The following is a 22,450-nucleotide window of genomic DNA, read 5'->3' on the forward strand; positions in this document are numbered from 1 at the left end:
ATTTCCTCTGTTCCTACTTGGAAAGACAACAGATGTGCTTTCACTGGATCTATGGTGCCTGTTCAGTTTTCTGTTGCTTTGTAGCTCTCTTTGGTGCAAAATGTCTTTAATAATCATTTTTGCACTCCAGAAAGTTTATCAGGGAGACAGACAATTCCATAGAGCATTTTCTCATGTGTCTTTAAGTCTATAAGGGATTCTTAAAGAGGACAAAATGCAACTATCTCTATTCAAGGAGATGTAAGTGACAACTTACACCTTTATTTACAGGCCCACTGGAGAGCATACTTGTGATTACAGTAAATTATATGTATCAAGAAGAAAAGGGGACCAAACCTGAGTCCCTCCAGGAGTTTGGGCAGGTAATGTTATCCTTTCTTATTTCACCTCTCAGAAGGGAAGGGAATCTAGCTCTGCACCTGGAAAAAAATAAAAGTATATGAAGAGTCTGTTCAGATTCACTGTTTAATTTTCACATACAGAACTCACAAGGTAATACTGAAGTGAGACTTGTTTCCTTCACCAGGGCAAGCTGCGTTCTCACATCCTTCTGCTACGAAAACCTACCAGCTTCCCATATTGCTGTGCTTAAGAAAGCACCTGCTGGTTTTTATAATCAGTCACTAATGAGACTGGGCTCCCCACAGCTCTTCCTATGGCTGAAAGTTCCAGGTTTGTTGTTGTTTTTAACCATTCTGCCGTTTGATACATAACGTAGTGGTTGGCCTCTTCAGCGTATTAACAATTTGGCTGCTTATGTCTGCTTTACTGTGGCTTGTCCACTAAACTGGGGACATTTTTTTCATGTACGCAAAGCTAAAGCTATTTAGTGACATCTTGTCATTGCAGCTTTAGTGCATGAGATAAACTCTGAGGCCCAAGGCTGAGTAGTGAAGGAAACTGAAGTTTTCTAGGAAAGAAAGAAGGATAATGAGATTGTCACAGGTTCAACTAATATCACAATTTTAGGTTCTGCAGTGTGTTTGCTATTCAGTGGCTGGCAAGTAAAGGCAATTGATGTTCCTGATAATATGGGAATAAGCATGTCTGTTGTTTTATATTGGCTAGTGATCAGCGTAGTCATTACAAAATAAGATCACTGGTTAGCCTTTGCCATCCTGAATGTCCGTTTGTATTTTTCTATGTATTTGTGGTCCCATGTCCACACTGTATCTTACTCTGATTTTGTTATGACTTAAAATGTAAAAGGCTTTTTAAGATCAGTATGAGTATAGCCTCACTGTATAGCTGAGTGGTAAAATCAGTTCTCTTCAGCATTAATTCCACCTTCAGGAATACCCACCATGTTTACTTAAAGAAAGTTCTCAGAAGATAGTTCTCATGTCACAGCAGTAAAGGCAATGTTGAATTCTCTTATTCTATTTAGTGTTGTAAGTGGTTCTTCGTGATGATAATAGACTGTGAGTCATACTTAAAACGGCCAGGAAGAAAGGATTGTTTAAAACCCATTTGAGCATAAGCTTAGCTGCAGGCTTCAGAGGGTTGAAGCCCTTTTTGGCTTAGAATCTAAGTAGGGACAAGAAGTGTTTCTGCTTGCATGCCTTGCCTTCTGACTTGAAAGAACAGCTCTTGTATGTAATTACATAGATGATAATTAGAAAGGTGAAAACAGTGCTATACGTCTTATTGACACAGGAAAGTCGCATCTTTGTTTTGCTGCAGCACAGCTACCTCCTATTCATTTAGATTCTACTGCCTCAAAATATGCATAAAGAGAAACTTCTTGTCTTTTGCTATGCTGGAGCATCTTTGTTCCATACTTTGGAAGCTGGTTTTGCATCTTAAGGCTGATAAACAAGGTGCAAAGACATTTGTACCTTGGCATTTCCTTTCTGCAACAGTTATTCATAAAGCTTTAAGTCAAATGTATGGAGCCTACCGAGAGGAGGCATCTGATGATGCCACCATCTCAGACTCACTCACTGTATCTTGGTGTATATAGTTTCCCATCATTCCAGGCTATTACTTTGAATCAAAAAATTACTTTAACTATGACATCATATGGGTGTTAGGGAAATAAAATATTGCTTTGTAGTGAGGCTGCAGGAAATGCCTGTAGTAGATATGAAAGGTGACCGATTCCTGACTGAAAGATCTGGGAGTGTAATAAACTTTTTCACTTTGCAGGAACAGTGTAGCTTGATACTACAGGTAACGGTGTTATATTGAAAAATACATTCTTCCATATACGTTTGGAAACCAGGTCTGTGAGCAGGAGAGTCTTTCAGCACTTTCTTCAGTTTAATTTAACCACAAAGACATACGCAACAAAGCTATTCCCTATTCCAAGACTGGAGGCAAAGCCCATAATTTTTTATTTTAGTTCCTTTCCATCATCCTTGGAAGAAGACCATATATTTTATGTTCCTGTAGGTAGCAGCCTTTACCCCTTCTTGATAAGCCTATCACCTTTGTAGTACCTTCTGTCATCAGTAGCGCAGCCCTGAGTACGCTTTTACCGTGACAAGGCAATCCCTTTTTTGTAGGAAAAACAGTCTGCAATGAGCTCCCCACTTGTTTCTTAAGTATGACAGTGAAGGACTGCAAAAACGGGTATGATTAGATCAGCAAGAGTTTGATCTTCATGGCCTGCATAGTTTTACTGAGTATCTCCTCCTTCCTTCCATGTATAAAAAATCCAATTGTCTAGGAATCCTAGTGTATACATATTGCTCTTGTTGATAATAAGTTCTTGGTCAATTTTGGAAGTGAGGACAGATAATTACCAGATCCTGTAGACTGGAATTGAACCTTTTCTTTCTGAAGTTTACCACCATTAATGCATTTGATCACATAAATCAAGTTTTTTTTTTCAAAGAGTACCAAGTTTGTAGCTCTTTCCTGTCTACTGTTTGCCCTACTCAGGCCATATTTCTTGTCTGTTCTTCAAAACACGTATTTTAATTTTGAATGTGTTAGCTGGGGAGACACAGAACAAGAAAAATTGTTTACCCGTTTGCACATTTAAAGCACGTTTTTTGTTTTTTCAGCATACAGAGTAGAATAAGTTCCATGATAAGGTCCATATGCTTCACCGTTTACTTGAGCTACGTTCACATACAGCTAGAAATTCACAGATCGGAGAAATGTTGCTTCACAGGCCTATGAGATTTTGTCAGCATGGTTTTGCTTTTCAGAGCAAGCGTTCCCTGAAACGGAGTAAGTGCACTGCTGCAAATCATAGCTGACACCGGTACATTGCATCTGTTGTGAAAGTCTACCTTGCAGTACAGCACCGCTCTGGATGTAGCCTAGTTTGAACCTTCCCTACTGTAGCCAAAAGAAAAGGAAATCCCTTGATAATCTCAACAGTTATGCCAACTTGCATTATTTTGCTTTATATTTTAGGAGCCCTCTTGAAACCAAGTCACAATAAAAGTTCAGTGCGCTATCCCAAACTCGAAGTGTCAGCCATTACAGAAAAACTGAAAACACTGTACAGATGATCCCTACAAAGCCCAGAAGTCTAATGAAAACATTTACAACTGAACTCAATGATTAGAACTGCCTAATGCTGGTAGAGAAGCTAGAGGTGAGTTAGAGGCAAAATGGCTTTTAAGTGATGTAAATGGGAGCTGTAAACATTCTGGAGAACTAAGCCTGAATTGACAAATGAAGTCAAATGGTTCTAGACTCTTGATAGCTCTGGTCATCAAATTTTTCTGCAGATTTCTTGGTAAATTTTGTCTGTTCATTGTTGTTTACTCCTCTAGGATCCTGGAAGGCAATCCACAACCTGTGAAACACAAGACAGGAAATATTGCATCAGAACAATCAGAAAATTGATCATAGGCAATGTTTCATATATGAGGCAGCTACTTTATCTATTAGCAGGAAAGTCTATTAAACATAATAGTATGATTATGAGTAACTATTTTAGTTACAGTCAAGATGTGCAGATTAATTTCCTGAATATTAGCAATTACTCACTATACGAGAAGCTGAGCCATTGGCTGTTCCGCTGCTATTTGTGCAAAGGCCTTCATTCTTCTTTCTTCTTTCTTTTCATTGCTGCAGCTTAATCTTTTTGTGCCTGTCTGCTCTTCCCTTTATTCTCATACTTTTTATTACATGATAACTATTATTAGTGTTCTGTAACCAGGTTAGTTAGGGGTAGGAGGGACTTTGACAGGGGGGTTAAATGGAGGTTTGTGGTAGTAGCTGATGCACAGGTCACTGTGTAGAGGACCACATCACTTGAAGGAAACCAGAAAGCTGCAACGCCACCAGAGTTCAGGGTGTGAATCTAGGAAGAGGGAGCTACTGTGGTATAGTTACCTGCATATGCAAATCCTTGGGGTAGACAAAGGAATTCGAGGTGCTAACTCTGTATGGTAAATGGTGCACAAGAAATGTATATTTGTGCTTGACTGTTTTGCAAGTCGAATTTTACATCCTCATTGCATCAGCTAGAAGCCTGAGTCAAGCAGTGCCACGTCCCCCCAAAGTTCAGGGAAGGCAGAGTTCTGAGTGCCTGGGATCTGTGCACAAGGAGCAGAAGAGCTGACTCAGCTTTTATAGAATTCTGTTTTAATATCTTTTTTTTTTTTTTGGGATAAATACGAGTTAAGGTCTATATGTCAAAAGTTCAATGTAAATTTGATTTTTACAATGTTTTTGTTTTGAATAGCTCTAGTTTAGAAAATGCTTTATTGCAGTCGAGTTAATGCACTGATAAGGCTGTTCCCTACAAAACAGTTTACAGTAGCTGTCAGCATCGAATATTTTCTAAGCACTATATTTGCCACCTAGCAACCATGCCATGGTAATCTTGCTGCAAGTCATCCCTGAGTGCAGTCCTGTCAGATAAAGGGACTGTGCTGCAGGATTATGCACTAGTCATTAGTCATTAATGACAAGATATCTTTCTGACAATACTAAGTGCCTTGCAATGCACGTTCCACAGGATGAATGCTCAAGACTTCTAAATAGCATTGCATTTCATTTTTTCCTCTAGAATAAAAACTGAAAGTATTCCTTACAGTGCGGTCTCCAATCAGCAGTTATTGACTGAACTGCTACTTTTGCAGAAAATATTTGGAATTTTTTCTCCCCATGTTTCAGGATTCTGAAACTGGAATTGCACATTCTGTGAAGCTGATATGAATTGCTGTAAGAAATCAAATCATTTTATTACATTGAAATCTCTATTATACTTACAAAAAAAAATGAAGACATTTATTTTATTCCTATTTATTTCCTAGATGGCTCTTATACCCTGCCTGAATATGTGCTCTCCATTTTAGAGAACGCCGTGTCACTTTAAAGGGAAAGTCAAGAGTAGATGAGCCTCTTCATTTTCTCTGCTATTATTCGTTGTTGCTACTATACAAGTAATGAAGTAGCAGGATAGTCTGGACCTCTTCAGAGTGAGACACAGTGGTTGTTATCATGCTAGCAACTGGCCTATGGCACTGGCTGCATGCTAGCAGAGGCAATATGCTGTGCTAGGGCTCTTAAAATATTGCATATTGAGTAGTGGAACATAAGGTGAATGGTACTGCTGGAGAGAGCAGAAATTTATGAATGCAGGGAATTTCTTTGAATTCCTTTCGGCCTGTAAAGAATCGGGAGCTCTGTGGTGATATTAGCAGGGAAACAGAGAACAGGGGATCTGGAGTAGTAGGAAGATGCTTAAAAAAGTTAAAGGAGAACATGGAGCACTGGGAGACAGTGAGACTTGGTACCATCCCAGCAACTTATGGAGACGTCCCAAGCATCCCAAGGTTCCATCTGACTTCTTGTTGAGGCATCATAACCATGGCAAGACGGTAAATGTAGCTTCAGATGGGGTGCAGGATATTGGATATGAAGTGGTTCCAGAAACAGTCTGTTGGCACTAGGTACACGCTTTTGGAACAGAAAAAACAACAAACCTTGTATGTGCTCAAATATGAAAGATGTTACCACATTGAAATTTACATATGCCAATAGTTATATTTGTGAGCAGTTTTGCTTTATGCAGTGTATGGTTTCTCATGGAGCTTATTTCTCATCAGATGTCTGGGTGGAGTTGTGATCAGTGCGATGATTTGTGTCTTGTATTTTCATTTTAAGTGATATCAGATTATTTCTGTTTGCTGGAGTGTAGATAGATACCAGATAAGCTGCATGCCAACTTATATGGCTTAGACTGTATTAGTAGACTAGATTGCTTTTCAGTATTTTATTCAGATTGCTAATACTTACTAAAACCCGGATAGTAGTGCAGAACACCTTCAGTCAATTGTTGTTCATGTATCTGTTCCAAGGATGGATTTAACCTGGCTATGACTCTTGAATGATAGAGCAGACAAATCTAGATTAGCAACTTTGATGGAGTGGGTTTTCCTGACTGCTATGATGCAGACAGGCCTGAAGTGATCTGTTACCATGGTTCTTCTGGTATATGGCCAAGTCATGTGGTTTCTGATTAACAGGACATTGTTTACTAAATACAGATCAACAGCTGTAGCAGAGAGATCCAAAATGTGCTCAGATGGCTAATAGGAATGAAGTGTGAGTAGAGGTCAAAAGACTAGAGAATGTGAGTGCTAACTCCAGACTGCCAGGCAATGTAGTTCAGGGATCTGAGGAGCCCAGAAGAAACTATGGGACCAATCTGTATTATACAGCTCTTCAGCCATTCTAATGCTATCAGGTTTTTTTGAAACAAACAAAAAAAAAAGTACTATTTGGAATAGAAATCGATGTATTATCTAAAGACACTTAGGAATCTAATGGTTTTACATTTAATACTTGAGCTAGCAGCAAAACTGGTAGTCAGACTCTGACAGTCAGTTATAAAAAGAATCATATTGGAGGTGACACAAAAGATTATCACAGACCCAACGCAGCACTTAGACCAGGATTCCAGCTAAGTTCAAGAAACTGGAAAGCCTCCTAGACGCAACTGATATCTTCCTTTTTACAGCGCTGGGCAGAAATGTAAACAGATCATTCTAAAGAGACTGGTTTCTTACTGCTGAGTTAATACAAAGAGACCTTGCAAGTGGAAATCCAACATCCAGGCTGTCACCAGTAGATATCCTAAGTATAAACATGCCAAGAATAGGAAAGTGCTTATTGTGTGATGGGAAGGTACTAGACAAGGCAGTTAGTTAGGGCATATTAAGTCACAGACAGCTAGGCCTACTGACTCTCCTTTTTCTGTTAGCCTCCTAGTGGTTCCTAGTCTCTGATCCTCAAACTCCTAATGGTTCCTAGTCTTCCGTAGTTAACTACATCATCCTATCTGTTGTGCTCTTGGGGGGTTTGAGAGTGCACCAGTACCAGCCCTAGTCTCATTATGTATGGTTGGGCCATATCAAGTGCTTCCAAGTGCTGCCTCTCTTGCAGTTAGAATGAGCTTTTGTCTATGATAGGGTGCTCAGCAAAACTAAATGTACAAAGTTAATGTACATTGATTTGTTTCAACTCAGTCTTCCATGAAAGGCATATCCTTAGCCAAAACTCAGGCCTTGTCAGAATGAGGACCTATGCATTAGACTCATGCGACTGACCTACCTTAAAGTTTTAGGTAGAACTTGTCTCTTCCTCCTTGTCCTGTCAAGCTGGGTATCATCACTAGAGGAAGAGAGGGAACAGAATGGCAAGTAAGGGAGAATGACAGGGGCCAGCCTTCCAGATGGCCATTGTCTTCTCTGCTGGGCTTTTCATCTTCCCTTTATTTTGTGGTAATAAGTCATTTTGAGTCCCTTTGGTAACATGAAGAGTTCACAGTACTGGGATCCTAGAGTGCTGGGCGACACAACAAATCCTATAGCCTTCTGACCAGGTGGACGGCACACTCCATTTGACGTTCTGTCAAATGTCTGCCAAAAGCAGTCCTTCATCAGTGACTTGCAGAGGAAGGATCATTCAGTTGCACCAAAGGGAAAATTAAGTTCTCTGACCTTGTCATGTTTTCTCAGAGCCATAATGTTCACTCACCCGCCTTTTCCTGCTTTGGGTTTCTAACCCAGATGAATCCTCCTTAGCCTTGCATAAAAATAACACTCATTGCTCCTGAGCAGGGACTACTGCTCAGTGTATGTTGATACATATTGCAACCTCTTCTGCGTGTCATGTCACATTCAGCCATATTGTGTGATAGTGCTTATACGTTCAAGGAGATTAAAGTACATGTCACACAAGTACACACAAGTACATGGTCTGAAGTAACCTGTGCTTTTAAAGAACTCATCTGTTAGTAGCAGTGGTCCAATCCCAAAATAATAAACCACTGATGAGATTTTCTTCTGATTAGGCAGAAGTCACATTAGATGGCTTCAGATCATTTGAATCCTGAGTGTCTTTATTAATTAATACTATATTAATTTATTGTGTCTATAACTGTCTTTCTCAAAAAGGCCTGGATAGTAGAAACGCCTCCAGGAGTATTTAGTGTGTAGTATTCAAGTTTATTATAGTAAATGACCAGAACAGAGTGTAGCAAATACAACAAGCATTTCTTTACCTGGTGAACTGCAGCTAGCTCCTAATAATATTAATAATACCAAGATGATGTTTTGGGTTCAGGTTGTTCAGAAATTGTTACAGAATTTTGCAGCAATAATTATTTATGATCAAACAGGAAATATGTACCTGCACGTACCTATATTGGAGGGAAGAAGACAAGATTTTTTATGTTAGATAACGTCACTTTGATATTAATTTTTCCTTGTTTATTGAAGATTGTTTGTGGAGGGGGTAAATAGAAAGGGGGAAACTGCGTTGCTTGTTTTTAATAAGGGCTAAATAGAAATAATGAGAACAAGCAAACTAATTGGCTTTAAGCTGAACTTGTTAACACTTGTGAATGGAATTGTGTAATACAGTTGTTTGGACAGCAAAAGGCTAAATTTTGATGACTCTGCAGTTCCTTTCTAGTAGTAGTTTTTTTAATTTTTGTTGCTCAGATTTTCCATTTGTCTTTGAGACTAAAGAAATGAACTGCTTTTGGAATACAATACAACAGTTTTTCTGAACTTTTGCTGTAAAATGTAAAATAAACTCAAACTGCAGTTCTATTAGGAAAGCCTTCTATACAGCATTTATTTATCTAAAAAATACCTCATCTTCTCTGTGAGAAAGTTGATTTCTTCAGTGTAAAATTTTTCATTGTTTTACAAGCAAGAACGATACTAATTGCAGAAAACTAGCAATACTATTTTTACGTCTTACTGTTTCAGATGAAAATTATTATGTTGGCTATGCCATTATGCATTGTCCTGCCCCAGTGTCTCCAAATTCTATCCTGCTCGGAGAGAGATCTCATATCTAACATTTATCTGGAAATTCTTAACCTACATATATGCAATCAGAATAGTTTTCTTGACTGATAGTCATCAATCTCTACTATATTAATGACATGTAACAAGTGTAGTCCTGTTCAAGGCTACAGTCACAACATTTTTCACATGATAGGCAGGTTTGGGCCTAGACAATAGCCTTCTGAAGAAAAAAAAGAGTCGCAGTGAATCACTACTAACAAATGTCGCTGCTAGGCTAGCAAGTGGGGAAACTGTTTTTACTGCTTGTCCGTTTCAGTCATGTTTTCTTGCATCGTGATCAAAGATCTCACCAGAATCTATGCAGGGATGTGTTGGCCTGGTCTGGTAACCTTTACAAAGTCTGTCTGTTCTTTAAGCTGATTTGCTTTGCGTTGGTTCCCTTCTGTGCAGACCTGTATGTTCCTGGCAGAAACACTTATGTTCCAATACGGGCTGGTTGCATTCCCTGGAGTAAGTTGACTTTTTACCTTGTAAACAATTTTGCATGTGTCAGAAAGGTGAGAAAAGTGGAATCTTAGCCTGCACTGTTTTTAACTGAAACAGTGATTGTCACACTTTCTGAAGACTGACAGAAAGATTGTGAAAACTCTTCGCATTTTCTGGTAGGTGTCAAGATTAAATTTTCTTACTTATTTTTTAAAATATGTGAATACAGTTGGAGTTACAGTGGAAACAGCACCTCCTGCTTGCCATTAACTTTGTACGGTAGGCCTTGGTGCAATTCCTGCCTAGCAGCCACACAACATTACATTGCTACCGCAAAATATTAACAGTTCCCAGTCACATTAAGGCTGTGTTAAAACAAAACACTTATATTCACTTCTTTTTCTAAGCTAGCAGTGCAATGGACTGAGTTGAGCAAGGCAGGTCCTGTACTCACAGTAAAAATTGGTGAAGCAGTGAGTTTTGGCACCAGTCAAATAGTATTTGGACTCTGCATTCAAACTCTCTTTTCTGTGAGCATCAGAATGCAGTTCTACCATAATTAGCTGAGTCAGCCCTAGAATTAGGCAGAATCCTGTTTTTTCAGCCAACCTATGGGTTTTTGGTTTGTTTGGTTTTTTTTTTTTTTTTTTAGAATCTCCCTTTCTGTTATTATTGGGTGACTATTGATAGTGTATGTAGTTGTAGAAGTCTGAGTTCTTTTGTCTGCTTTCCTCCAAACCTAACACTTCATTTAAGCACGAATAGATCTACACTTTGTATTCTGACTGCATGATACACAGCCAAGTGAAAATAAACACCACTGCCTGTCTCTGTCTGCATAGCAGCAGCCAGTGACAGAAACTGTGACCCACACCCTTATGTCAGCTAATTTACTGTAGTGAAAAGGCAAATCAGTAAGTGGAAGTCATGTGAGATCTTTCAGTGAAGACTGCATTTAAAGTCAGCTGGTATAAACCTGTTTTTTTTTTTCCTTTCTTCTTTTCTTTTTCCCTTTCCTTAGCCAGACCCTCTGCTATGACTTTAGGAGGCTGTAGAGATGGTACCCGTGCAAACACTAGAGGGGAGTGCAAATGTATTTAACTGAGAACAGTGGCTTTTTTACTCACCCAGTTTTGCATCTTCCAGGCTACTGCTTGCTCTCCTTCTACATGGTTTCCTGCAAGTAAAGATGCTTTGATATGGTACTTCTTTAGATGGTATGTGCAGTCTTCTACAAAACCCAGCCGCAGATTGAAAGCTTGGGGCTATGTTTGAGCAAAGAAATAGGGAAGAGATTCCTCAGCACCTTGGAAGAGTCAGCTTTAAACACTTACCTAACAACACTTTGCAGTGCTAATTAGCTGGTTGATATGCAAACTTGGCTTTACAGCTTTTGGAAACTGAGCTGGTATGGCTCTACATCTCTACAGAGATGCGTGTAAAACAGCTGCTGTGTAAAACAGCTTATGTTTGTAATACAGAGCACCAGTATGAAATGTAGACATGCCTTTACACTCTTTGGAATTAGAAAGAGAATTTTGCAGCTTAGAAAGGGACCTTAGAAGGAAGTCATCGAAACAGGCTCAGTGTTGAATTCAGACCAGGTTGCTCAGGCCTTTGTTCGTTTCAGTCTTAAAAACCTCCAGGGATGGAGATCCCACATCATATCTGGGTAATGTGTTACAATACTTGACTGTCGTCATAGTGAAGAATTTTTTATTTAAGTCAAGCTGGAAGGCTCCCTTGTTTCATTTTATGGCCACTGTTTCTTGTCTTGCTGCAGTGCACCTCTGTAAAGAGCCTGGCTCCATCTTTGATAACCTTTGATAACTCCTTTTAGATTTTAGAAGGCTGCTCTTGGCCCCTACCTGAGGCTTCTTTAGACTAAAAATGCCCAGCCCCTCAGTCTTTCCTCATAGGGCATCTGCTGCAGCCCTGTTGTTGGCCCTCTGCAGAACTTGCTCAAGTTTATCAACACCTTTCTTGGACTGGGCAAGCGTCAAAACAGGATACAGTATTCCTCATGTCCTGTAACAAGTGCAGTAGAGGAGAAAAATCACTTCCCTCTACCTGTTTGCTGTACAACATGTGCAGAACTTTCTGTTTGTCCTTGTTGAATTTCACAGTGGTACTGTTGGCCCATTCCTCCAATGTGTCTAGGCCCTTGTGAATAGCAGCCTGGCCCTTAAGTGTATCATCTGCACCTCTGACATTGGTGTCATCTGCAGACTTGCTGTTGAGGGCTCATTCCATCTCCTCCTCCAGGTCTTTGAATGTTAAACTGGACAAGTCCTGACCCCTGAGGAACCCCTGAGGAACTCCATTTGTAACGAGCCCTTGGGCAGAGTATAAACTGTTAATCCCCTCCCTTTGAGCCTGACACTTCAGCCTGAGACAATTCTGAGACAAAACTTCTTTTTGTATGGATGCAGCCCTGATCTGCTCATGGTGCTTGTGTGGCTGTAGACTGTCCAGTAATAGATGGTCTGGAGCATGGAGACATCATGTGGCAGCACTGGAGTGTGGAGGAGTCCTTGACCCCTCTCTACTGCTAATACTGTTTTGGTGTCTCTGTGAAAGTTTTGCAGTCCTATGAAATTAAGTCTTAGCAGATGTTTTATTGCCACCAACTTACTGTTTGAAACTGGACTTTTTGAATGAATGAATGAATATTTGCAATGTTTTCAATGTCTAATTTCAACTTTAGTGAAATTGCATTTCTTGAAAGAAATGTCAGACTCGTTGAGGTAAATAAGAAATCATTTTTATTGTTTGTACATTAAACACTGTCAACCATTAAGCATATACCACCATTGCATGAGCAGTTTAAGAAGGTGCTATATATAAATTTTTAAGAAATTTCATTGTGGAGGAAACCTATGCTCAACAATGTATTAAAAATGTCTCTTTCTATTTATAAGTGTCACTTGGCCAGAAGATGTTAGATTTATAATTTGCCCTTTTTGCAGCTCTCTAGCTCTGATGATTTCTCTGCAACAATGAGTTTGCCTTTTGCTTTTAGTAGGCAGTGACGAGCCTGTTTAAAAAAAAAAAAAAAAAGCTGTAATTCAGGCACCGAATTCCTGGATACACTTACATCAGAATCAGAGATCAAAAACTTGGCAGCTCAAGTCCATCTTGGCTCTTAGCTTTTCTGGTTGTTGCTGAATCAACTGAGGGTACAGCTTTAAAATTGGATCAGCATGCCAACTAGAAGTGGAAAAGTTTGTTAGGCTCTTCAACTGAGGGTCTCCCACAAAGAGCCCCACCTAGAAAGTACCCTCTGTGATATCTCCTTCTCTGCTCTTGATATGTTGGCTTGTGAGCAGTTTAGGCTAGATTAGAAACTTCCCAGTTTTTGCACAAGATGATTATGTTTTTTGGGGTGAATATTAGAATACATGCCTCAACAGAAATTGTATAAGCAGCCTACTACCTGTTTGTGACAAATATTTATATTCAAAACTATCCTCAGTGTGTAAAGAGTTTTGTCAGCATTTGCTTTGTAAAGCTGTAGTTCAAGCCACAAAAGCTGTTTTAGTACAATTCATGTTAAATGTGATCTTAGGAGAAGGAGAAATTTATTAGCTGAGAGCTCATTCATTTCTTGTGTTCCACCTCCAGCATCTTATGTCAAGGCAAACTTTGTGGAGAATTTTTGTAGCAGTCCAAATTATACAATAAAACACAAAAAAGGTGTGTACAGCTTCCCAAAGCATGCATCTCCTTCTAGCGGTATTCTCAAGGCAGAGTGGAGTGCATAAGTCTGGAAATGGGGCATATTTAAGAGGCTTTCTGAAACTTAAATTTTCTGGTGCTGTTACAAGGCTTCTAAATGGGATATACTCCCTGCAGTATGAAACAGCTTGAGGAAGGTTAATATGATCAGGGAGACATTTTTGAACTGCGTAGAGCATGCAACAAACAGCAAGACAACCTTTTTGGCAAAATAATGGAGCTTTTATGTAGTGCTAGTTTTTGAACTTGGAGCTTTTATGCACGTTAATGAGATAATGTTACCTATGTAGCTGTAAATTTGTCTTATATTTCCTATACTTAGTGATCAGTGTTCACAAACTTTGACCCGTATTGAAAGGACACAGGTGTTGCTGCATGCCTAATACTACAGTATTTTTTCTGTGCTGATCCTTCACTTCTCTCCATAGGACAGGACTTTACAGGACAATCAATTTGCAATTCTGCTCACTACCTCTTCATTTAGTGTGGATATTGTGTAACAGAAAGTAAACCAACCCTTTTTCAATCTCTGAAAAATGTAACTATAAGAAAAATGATCTGATCCTTTATTCATTCTATTCAAATTTTGTTCAGGGCCAGGATTTGGGCTTTCATTAGGAAATTTAGCATTTGTATTAAATAACCTTTTTTTTAATGTGAGAAGTTCATGAAAGTTTGATAGGTTAGATAAGTGCTGTCTCCCTAATATGCTAAAAAGAAACCTCTTAGAAGATACATGTAGCTTGACCAGATGTGACTTGTGACTACAAATATTTTTCCAGCCCTTGAGTAAGAGTGGTAGGTTTTCCTCCTCTACTGCATTTATTTTCCTGTATAAAGTCTTAATAAAATACAGAGTCATGGTAAAAACTAGAGTTTTTCTGGGAGAGCTTATATTTTAATGCCAGATGAATTATTTATGTACCAGCACTTAAGGAAATGCAGTTGCCATATGTTAATATCCTGAAGAGAAATGAATACTGTTTTTTAAGCTTACACACAGAGGGATGCAGAAAAACAACAAATAGTTCATTACAAACCTTTAAATATTAATCTTTCTGAGATTAGGTATTTTTCTAGTTTCTGTTAAAACAGTTCATCTGTTGTATTATTCACTTTAGTTGCTGCAGTAGAAACATAGGGTTTACTAAAAAAGGTAAGACCATTAAATGTTTTGATTTGCCCAGCTGGAAGATTGAGTCATGTAATTATTGACCTATATGTCTGTAAAGATGCTTTTCCATTAAGAGTGACTAGAAACAGGACTGTGATTAGGATTTTCAGAGGGAAATGTTCCCTTTATGTGTGTAGAAATAAAATTAGCTATTTTAGCTGAATATTAGCTGTATTAGCTACATATACAAGCCTGGGAAGTCAAACTAGGCAAAGAACTGGTCACTGTATAATAAAACTATATTCATATCTCTGAAGCTGGAATAATCATCCTGAAGAATAAGAGCAAGGTGTAAGCAAGTATTAAGACAGGTTGTGTCTAGCTACAGATATGGACAATTTGCAGTTTCCTTAATGCAGTAAGGCCACAGTCCTTATTTGGATTTACTGAGTTACCGGTTCTCATATCTGAAAGTCACATTTTAGAAGTGTTTCCATCTGTGAGTAATTTAGATGGCTTGAGGGGGAAATACATTATAAACAGAAGAGCTGTGTGTGTTACATGGCAGATGACATGTCCTCTCTATTACAACTATTTTAGATGGTTGTAATAATCTTTAGTAGCAGTAAGTCTTTTATAAAGAGAACTTTACCATAACGTGAACGTGTAGAAACAGTGCACCGTTAACTTCAGACGCTGGCAGGGAAGGGCGGAAGGCTTATTTCCCCATTCTGCCTTAGTGTGACCTCGGACACAGTCACAGTTACCCCACAGATATTTAGGTGCCTCACTGCCACTGAATCTCACGGGTGTTTTGTTTCTGTGCTTTAGTTTTCCGTTTGAAAAATGGAGGTAAGCATATTTCCTGACAGCATGAAAGACTGTGTACGATGTGACCCTTACAAATATAGATGATGACTGGGCTTTTTACATAATATAGCTCAACACTAGATTCCCAGTTGCCACCTCCGTAACAGCGAGCATTTCTCTACTTTGTGCCAGGAGCTGGAGCTGTCCAATCCTCTCCGTGGAAAGCTTGAGCTCTATGCTGCTACAAGAACTTGAAATAACTTAGCTATTTTGAGCTACCTCTGCACTTCACCAGCGTTTGAAATGATGACACACTCAGGAATGAAGCAGGTAGACAGGAGAAGCTATTGTAGCACCAAGTATAGCGGAGTGCTTTTTGGGATCCCCCAGGTAGTAGGGCCTGGGAATTGTAACAGAAGCTCACACAGTGCTTACCGGACATGTGATACATCTGCTATTTTTTTAGTACATAGTTCCAAAACAAACCAAGTTATGCCTATGACAGTGACAAGGCCTTGGTCATAACCAGTAAGTGGAATTATTTTCCTCTAATCTCTAGGACATATGACACACTTTTATGGGATATGAGCATTCTGTATGACCCTTCACAGAGACTGAGGCAACTAGCAAGTTGTTGCTCTCCTTATCTACGGCTTAAATACTTTTTTGGCTTCCTTTCCAGGCCTGCAGTACTGACTGCTGTCCATACTTGCTTGGAGTTGGCCATTTGCTTGGATTCCTTTTGGGAAAACAAATACAAGAAAAAAAAAGAGAACATGAATAGTTTATAGGTAGCAGGAGATTCAAACTCCAGTGAAAAGGACAATTAAATAAAACTAGTAAAGGGTATGCTCTGCAGGCAAGCTTCCATTACTCATTTGGCATGACTGAAACTAATAAGCACGTCTGTCTGGGCAGAGCTGAGAGTGGAATCTTGACTCCATTTTTGGTACTAGAATGCATTTAACACTTTTTTGTTTTTATTTTTGTGTGTGTGTGGGTGAGTGTTACCAGAAAAATACTTGAATTTGTATGTGTTGCATGGTGGTTTAGAAATGCTTTTAGATTTATACCAAATTAGCTAGACTCTGTTTGAATGTAAAGACTCAGCCGTACCAATTCCTTGCTGATTGTTGCCACTCTTACAACATTTAATATACCTTTAAAACTCCGAGTAGTTAATAAATTAAAGGTAAGCTTTTTAAATCTCCTAATTTTCAAAGAAAGCTTGAAAGGAAGAAAGGAAATCTGTTGGTGCCCGTAGATGAATAGAAAATTAAAATGGATTATAACTTCTAAAGCTCATCATTTTGCATTTAAAATCTTGTGATTTTTCATCTCCTACAGTCAGCAATCCTTAGACTCCTTCTGTAATCTGACTCTAGTGACTGTAACAGCATGCACTCTGGTTTGACTTTAATGGGAGAAGCTTGCACTTTCCATGTTAAAGGTTCTGGGTTGATTGCTGCTGACCTCTTTACAGGCAGGCAAGATTCATTATATATGGAAATGACTCACGGTCCTTCTGCCTTATTGAGTGTACCAGGTCTTAAATCTCTATTTAAAAATAGCATATGGCAGCACAAACAGTGGTTTTTTTTTTTTTTTGATCACTAGCAGACACAGATTAACACTTCCTTTTTTTTTTTTCATGTGCTAAACTTAAAATAGTTTTAGCTAAATTGCAACTTGGATTTTTCACAATAGTTTAAGAAAATGTTAATAAAACTTGATCTAAGGAATTGTTAAGCTCTCTAACCTACACAGAAGAGATAATTACTACAGGATCTGTGGACCAACTTTTTGAGAAATGAGATTGTAACTCCATGATGCTCTTTGTTACAGAAAGTGAATAAGACGTATAACGCTTATGTCTATACATGCACCATGTACTAGTTTGTCCAGTCTTTCATTCTGCTAGCTTAAGCAAATAAGATGACGACTGCTACATGTGACTAAACATGAAGAGATTCAAAAGCAGTAGCTTACAGTGTGAGAAATATGTCCTTTTTTGTATTTGGAATGACGCTGACACCATGGTTAGCCAATATGTGAAAACTGAATTAGAGCCATATGAGAATCAAGTCAGACTTTTCCACAGGTGTTCATTACTATAACACATAAAATTACTTTATTATTCACTTGGGAAGATAGTTTTCATAGTTGTATATTCATACTGCCATCTGCATGTGAGCATGCAATTTATTAATATTTCTGCATCAAGATATGAGATAGTTCAGTGTGTTACATAAGGGCTGTTGTTTACTATTCAAACCTCTGTTCTCTGGGGAAGAGACAGCAAAATGATGGCAGGAAGCTCCAAGCAAGAAAGGTTGGTTAACACTGTTTCTCATTATGATTTTATTGAATACAGCAGAACCGTGTGTCTGTAGGTACAATTCATCAGAAAGCTACAGCCCTAGCTAGCTTTTTCTCTCTTTTGAAGGGGTTATTACAACATGACTGTAGCTCAGTTTCGTTTACTTCCTTCAGAGACTCGGCAGAAGGAAAATTCTTAGCTTTTTACTGCAGGAGTTTGCAGATAAATGTGGTTATAAATCTGAAACAAGAGGTATTTTGTAAAAGGAAACTGAATTGCAAATGAATGTCATGGTCAGACATATACCTTTTATAAACTCTCTTTTCTCAAGACTTTGTCAGACTGAACAGGGATCCATCTGTCTCTGGTACTCTTTGGTAGATAAGAACATGATGAGTCTGTATGTGGCTCTCCCTAAATAGTCTTGGGAAGACCTTATGTGTTCAGCCTTATTCCTTTTTATTTCAACGTTCATCATCAGTGAGGAAGGACGAATTCACTGCGTATGCAAAACACATTGTGGTCTTACCAAGACTTTCCATGTGGAACTGCAGGTAAATTAGGGAACCTGGTAGCCAATGTTAAATTTTAAATATTTATTTCATAGCAATTTTCATGTATTACGAAAGGTTTTAATGTTGTTAAGCTGTGGCACTAATACCTTTGACAAATCATCTCGTACTGTCATCTTTAAAATAAGTGAGTTCTTGATTTTTGTAATGAGCTATTAAATGCCTGTGAATTTGGTCAGTTACAGAAGACAGCTGAGGAGGCAAATTTGAATTTTAATCTGAATGTTTGGTATTACATAGATAATATTTTCTTCTAAACCTTATTTTTTTAGGAAAGTTTTTTTATATTTATGATCAGATTATTCATAGTATATCAACATCAAGTTTTAAACCTAATGAAACAATGATATATTAATATAATTAACCAGTGTTAGACTTTAGACATGATAAATGGTAGATCAGAGACAGAAACTGACTCTGACAGTTCTGATTGTGGCTTCATTTAAGTATACATGCCTTCCAATAACATCTTTTCCCATTGCACTAGGAGAAAAAAAGCCTGTTACATTCAGTACTAGCACATTGTTCTTTTTTTTTTTTAATCCCCAAAATAGCCAGTAGCGTGTTCAATAGTTTTAATATGAGACCTAGATATTCCGGGATGCTCTGACTGTGATTAATAGGAACTTCTTACATCCCATCTTTTTCTGGGTTATATGGTTCTCAAGCTAAAGAATATACTAAGATACAGCCAAATGAGCTATTACCCAATATAAAACCACCCAGTACCTTTCTTGTATGAAAGGTAAATTCTGAGAACCTTATACCATTTCTGTGACATTTCCTGACAGGGTATAGACAGAAAAAATATAAGCACCAACTTAAAAAACCAAATTATTTTCAACATACAACATAAATACTTTTAAAAGAATATGAACTTCCTTGAATGTGTGTATGAACTATGACATTCAGCACAACTACTTGGGGAAGTTACTGCTAGTGAAGCTAATCAGGTATGCATCTGGAGCCAGGGTGTTAGTCCAAGCTTATACGGTCCCAGGTTTCCTCTTAAAATAAATATAACTTAGAAAAGGTAGAGGCAATCAAAAATGGATGTTTTGTAACCTACAAGCAAGTATTTTATGAAAGCACCGAGGAGAAAATGCAAATTATAGAGAAACCTGTTGATTTTTATAGAAACTGTATTCAATTTTAAGTAAAATACTTTAGAAAGTTCAGTTTCAAGAAATAATTTTAGCTATTTAATTGGAAAAAGTGACTTTTAGATGAGAAAAGAATTAACTTTGAAATCTCAAGTACCAAGTAGAGTTACCTAATGTGTGTAAAAAGTTAATGTGAACTAGCATTAATCCGGTCAGTTCTTCAGTGTGCTAAGCACTGTATGAATTGTGCAGTAAATATAGTCTCTGCTCCAAAGAATTTATAGGCTACAAACTAGCAACAGGTGGATAAATTTGTGAAAAGATGATCGTTAAGAAATATGCATTTTGTGTAGGCTGTTTGTGTAGGCAAGTACAGACTAGTGAGTAGCAGTGAGAAAAAAGAGTTCTGCACATGGAGAGAAGGATAGATAGAAAAGTTTGATTTTAAGATTCCTCAGTTGGCTTTTCTTCTTGGGCTTGCCTGGGTGATATGGCTGCAGAAAAGTCTGACGTGGCCTTTTAGCATTTCCCTAGCTCACACAGACCCTTTCAAACAGTTCTACATCTCCTTTGTGCCCACAGCTCCCATCAGAGGCAAGTTTCAGGGCAAAGTCAGAGCACTTTTACACTCGGTGTTCAGTGTGGAGAGAATAAATAGCCTAAGTGAAAATAGCACTCTGGAAAGCATTTTAAAAACTGATGGTTCCAAGAGAGTCAGGAAGTTCAAGTGCACAAGTTCATTCCCCATGACGGTAATCTGACTCCATTCATTTTGAATCATATTGCATGTTTTAGAACCATATAAATTTCACATTTCTTTGTGTTTCCATTTTGTTTGAACAACTGTGGTGAAAATAAAATAATAAAGTCATATTTCCCTCTGCTTCCCCAAAAGATCTTAACTTTGAGTTTCTTTCCTGTTTACGTTAGCGTTTACTTTCCTAAGCATTCAGGCTTGTCATGTTGCAGAAATCAAGGCTGTACATTTTGTAGCTAGTTCCCAGACAAGGTTCATAACAAAAGAAAATCACGTTTCTCTGTTGAGCTCAGGTGGAACTGTGTGTTCATCTGAGAAAAGAACTTTGCCTCAGGGTAGTAATGAAACACTTGTAGAGTGTCATACTGATTACGCTTTGTGTTAAAAGTGGAGAACAAAGCATACAAGACATTCATTAACTACTTCTCAGTTGGGTCAGTGGTAGGTACTCACCCAGCGAACTTGATCTAGGACTCCTCTTTATTTCTATCCTAGACCAACTTAGGTTATCATTACTTTATATAATGGCTGGAGTTGAAAGCGTCTTCCAGATTGCTTTATACTGAACTTGTGACAGTAAGAAGGGGCTTAAGGTAAGTTTAGATATGTCTCTTTCCAGCACACGTTTTAGCTTTGTGAAATATTAGTGAAGTAGATCTGTGACATCTGATTGGTCTTTCCTGTGGAGCCAGTTGCTTTACATAAATGCAACCATTTTCTTTCAGTCTTATTGGTAGTGTGTGAGAGGATTCAGCAGTGTTTTTGTGCTCTATGTTAGAAATAGAGATGAAAGATAGCTTGCTTTCAATAGGTAGAAAGTGGCAATGACTGGGATGGTTTTATGCATATTCTTCTCGTTGATGTCAAGTAACTTACACCTGTGTTTGATGGTATACAGAACAAGGATGTGTTGTGGTTTAGAGATATATTGCAGTGGGGTGGATTTCTAGAAGATCTGAGCACCCAAATATCACAGTGGCTGCTTGGGGAGCTGAGAGAGCTCAGAATCTCCAAAACTGAATGGGGCTTTTGTTCTGTAGCATCAAATCAGCAAGACATTTAATTCATATGAATGTATGCAGTAATACTGTATTGAGTGCTGTACACGCAATCTTGAGCTAGTAAATCTATTTTTGAAGTCTGTGATTGAATTTTTTTTTTTTTACTGAATCAGTAAACAGAAACTTAGCATGTGGTTTACATCTAACAGAAGCAAAATAGTGTTCATCTCTTCATGAGTAATATGCATGCAAAGAATTATTGATATGTTTGACAAGTTTCATTAATGACAAAAGAAAATGGGAATTTTAGTTTGTATAGTTATGGGCCAGTTTCAGACAATGAGGCAATGTGATTAATAGGTGGCTTCCCTGATCAACATAACCCAAGTATAAATGTTTTGAACATCAAGTGGCCAGCCCTGAGCTTATTAAAATTTTAATCTGCATTCTGCACTTGCAAACGTGCTTTAACAAGCTTATAAGAGCCAAAGCATAGAGGAACCATACGTTCAATTAAATAATGGTTCAATGTTGGTTAAATCGCATCAACATCGATTAAGCTGCTAATATTTTTAAACCTGCTTGGCCATGGATATGAGATCTTACTGAGTTTTGAACCAGAGAAAGAATTTTGGGGTAGCAGCTTGTGGTTCATGAACTTCCAAAGCGTGCTGGTTAGATGAGCCAATTATATTAGCTAGAATTATTTATTTTCAGAATCAGCACTGAGGAGAGCCTTTATAAAAGCGCTGGTATCACTCTGAACAGTCTCCTGAGGCAGAGACCTAACATGATTGCTTTCCCTTCAGCTTGTGTATATAACTAGCATACTAAATGAGTAACTTTCATCTGACAATAAAAAAGGGGAAGAGGAGTGGGGGACAAAGGCTGACAGTTGTGTTGTGGAAGCTTTCTGGATTTCCTGAGTCATAACAGTTAGGAAGATACAGAACTAACAAGGATGTGTATTTGAATAGGTTGTATGTTCAGTTTACATGCATTGATAATCTTCTGCGTAGGGAACTTGTTGGAAAAAAATTGCCACCGAAAGTGTCTTGCATTCTGCAAAGTGCTAAACTCTATGAAAAAGGTTTCCCTAAGGGGTTACGGTTAGGGGTGATGGCAGCAAGTTAAAAATCCCAAACATCCAAATTCAGTCTTCCATTAATTCTTTTACCAGACAGAGGAGTTCATTCCTTATTTCCTCTCCAGTTTAGCCTGGTTCTTTGGGTTCAGTGACATCAGCTGAGGAAGAGGAGAACCAGTCTCTGAGGGAACTGTTTGCTCAAGGAAGGAATGTGTGTTTTGTCCTA

General features: G+C 38.3%; 1 protein-coding gene across 15 annotated transcripts in view; it reads left to right on the forward strand.

Moving 5' to 3' along the window:
- Positions 1-22,450, forward strand: part of LITAF (lipopolysaccharide induced TNF factor) — a 102,064-nt gene that overhangs the window by 2,805 nt on the left and 76,809 nt on the right. For 8 of the 15 annotated variants that reach the window (XM_068908859.1, XM_068908857.1, XM_068908858.1 and 5 more), the window contains exon 2: positions 271-362. The gene's annotated coding sequence lies outside the window, so the exon portion shown is untranslated. Of the gene's footprint in view, positions 1-270; positions 363-526; positions 673-3,369; positions 3,554-22,450 lie in introns of all 15 variants that reach the window. The other 7 variants (XM_068908866.1, XM_068908854.1, XM_068908865.1 and 4 more) reach the window with 3 other exon arrangements.

Source organism: Struthio camelus, chromosome 15 (assembly GCF_040807025.1).
Source record: "Struthio camelus isolate bStrCam1 chromosome 15, bStrCam1.hap1, whole genome shotgun sequence".
In the NCBI taxonomy this organism is placed as follows: domain Eukaryota; kingdom Metazoa; phylum Chordata; class Aves; order Struthioniformes; family Struthionidae; genus Struthio; species Struthio camelus.